This window comes from Diachasma alloeum, unplaced genomic scaffold (assembly GCF_001412515.2).
Source record: "Diachasma alloeum isolate Michigan unplaced genomic scaffold, Dall2.0 Dall_scaffold_00418, whole genome shotgun sequence".
NCBI lineage: Eukaryota > Metazoa > Arthropoda > Insecta > Hymenoptera > Braconidae > Diachasma > Diachasma alloeum.
Window position 1 is genome coordinate 145921 of NW_021680557.1, and position 2588 is coordinate 148508.

At 40.1% G+C, this 2588-nt stretch overlaps 1 protein-coding gene and 1 long non-coding RNA gene across 7 annotated transcripts in view; one reads left to right on the forward strand and one right to left on the reverse strand.

Annotated features, from left to right (window-relative positions):
* Positions 1 to 2588, reverse strand: part of LOC107042106 (xin actin-binding repeat-containing protein 2) — a 233570-nt gene that overhangs the window by 134111 nt on the left and 96871 nt on the right. The gene's annotated exons all lie outside the window — the stretch shown is intronic.
* Positions 1086 to 2582, forward strand: LOC107042108. Its single transcript, XR_001461131.2, has 3 exons — positions 1086 to 1336; positions 1426 to 1858; positions 2307 to 2582. It is a non-coding gene; the product is annotated as an uncharacterized LOC107042108 (long non-coding RNA).

The window sequence follows — 2588 nt, forward strand, 5'->3', positions numbered from 1 at the left end:
AGGGGTAGGAGGGGGGGGGGGGTAAATAAGATGATAGGGTGAAAGGGAGCGATGAAAAGCATCACTATCAAGCATGCGCAGAAATTTTTTTTTACTACGCTATCCCATTTTACCCCACCATCTCACTCACTCACCATTCGATTAATCGGACTATCCCATTTTACCCCTCTCTCCAATTCACCCCAGTATTCCATTTTACCNCGGACTATCCCATTTTACCCCTCTCTCCAATTCACCCCGGTATTCTATTTTACCCCACTGTCTGAGTGACCCGCTGTCCTGTTTTACCTCACGATTCAACACCCCCCCTCCCCCCACCCATCCCTCCTCCCCCAATCCACCTTACTATCCCATTTTGCCCCACTGTCAGATTCATCCTCGAATCTCGTTGTACCCCGCTGTCCAACGAACCCGCTGCCCGATTCACTTCGCCATCCCATTTTACCCCATTGTCCATTCAATTCCAGTTTCCCTCCCCTCTCCGTCCTCTGATCGTGGTATCCTGTATTACACTCAATGTTCACTCCACTCCATTTACAGGGTGTCCCATAGTATGTGACAAAAGTAAATTGCGAATAACTTGAATATGGTCAAGTGTAAATAATTGTTGTTTTCTTTATTATATACAGAACATTCGGCAAATTATAATACAATCCCTTCCAAGTGTCCGCCATCACTTGTACTACAGAACTCTATCCTACGCTCGAAGCTGGTATAGATGCGCTGTATTATGTTGTCATCAATAGCTCAGACAGCATCCCTAATTGCGTCTTGCAACTTTTCCACAGTCGTCGGATGCTTTTCATAGCACTTGTCCTTGAGAAAACCCCACAGGCAAAAATCACAGGGATTTAAGTCAGGACTGTAAGGCGACCATTCCATGCCCCCATGGGCATACTTAGGGTAACCTAAACCTAACACACGAGTGCCGTAAACGGAAAAGTGTTTCAAATACTCCAGTAGTCCTGTGTGGGGCGGCACCATCTTGCATGAAGTAGAAATTCTTGACTAATTGATTTTTTCGTGCCCAAGGAAAGAAGTTCTTTGTTAAGAACTCACAGTAAATATCAGCATTAATTCACCCATCCAAAGTTAGCCACTCATTACCATAATTATTGATTTTTGACGAATGCAATCGATAGTTCGTCAATTGTTCTTGATTGTTCGAGGATTTTCAGCGTTTGTTCCCCAGCCAATTATTTATAATTGATTTTTTATTTTTTCCTCCCATGTTTCCTCAATTTAGCCCCTCCCACGTAAAGATCTAATCATTTTAAATTGTTCCTTCTGATGAATCGTTTGTTCGTCGTTTGTTCCTCCCTAAGACACTGCTGAGGTAATCGATAGGTTGATCCTTTCAATTGATTTTCTCTCAATTGTTAAAAGAGTGGCATATACTATAGCACCAAATTTTACTACCAGCAGCTATAATTCGTGATTTACTATGCAGAAGTATTTTTGGAGCGGAGTCCGTTCCGAAGGCTGTTTAATAATAATTAGTTCATCATTGAATAATAATAATGATATTGACGACAATCATCGATGATTACTATTCAGCCGTGTGACAGTGTTTCCTCTCAATGAACTCTATCGATGGATATGTTCAATTACCGCCCATTGAACATTTACATTAACCTCAATATTGTGCAGCAGTATACTATAGTAACGAGTGTAACAATATTACATGAAAAATCACCAATAGCGATTAATGGAAGAATTAATTCATGGGAGAATAATGCCCTTAACGTGTGAGATTCATTGATGAAGCATTATGACGACTCCATCGGTTTTCTAGAAGAAAACTCCGGGGAAAATCAGCAGTGAACGATGAGGGACATTCTGCGGACAGAGTGAGGTGGTAAGTAATTGTTGGTTTATCCCTGCATTCGAGGGCTCTCAGCCCAGGTAACTAGCATTAGGATAACTTTATCCCCATGTATTCAACAGCATAATGAAATAACTAACCTAACTTGAGCATAAGATTTTTATAAATATTGCAAAGCCCTGTGAAACAGTTCTATTCTTGGGAGAAATTTATTGACATTTAAATTTTATAATCTAACAGTCTTTCAACTGGTGGATCAATCAACAGGATTTGGTCCTTAGGCCTATGGAAAATTTTTAGACTTCTCTGTTACACCACTGAGTTCCAGGGAGATTATTCAGCACATATCTCAGGGACTGATGAGTTTTTACAAAAACGTGCTATCTTGACATTTTACGATGAATCCATCAGTCTCAAAGATATTTGTCAAATAATCTGTATACATTTTTGTGACTCATTTCGTTCCATTATCTCTTTACAGGAAATTATTATCTTGTCGGCATATTTTTGGTAGATTCTCTGGAGATGAAGGTTCTACTTGAGCAGTAGTTTCACTTGGCATTGGCTCTGACATCAGACTCCATCAGAATTCCCCAGACCTTCAATGAAATCTTTAGGCATAAACAAACCTAGAGAATTGTCTCTCATTGTAGACATTATTCAACCGCTTTGATTGATCCAGAAGCTTACAAAATGTTTCAGGATGGACGTTCAACCCTCAGGATTACTTCGGGTCATTTCAATCAAGTATGGTTTATGTTAG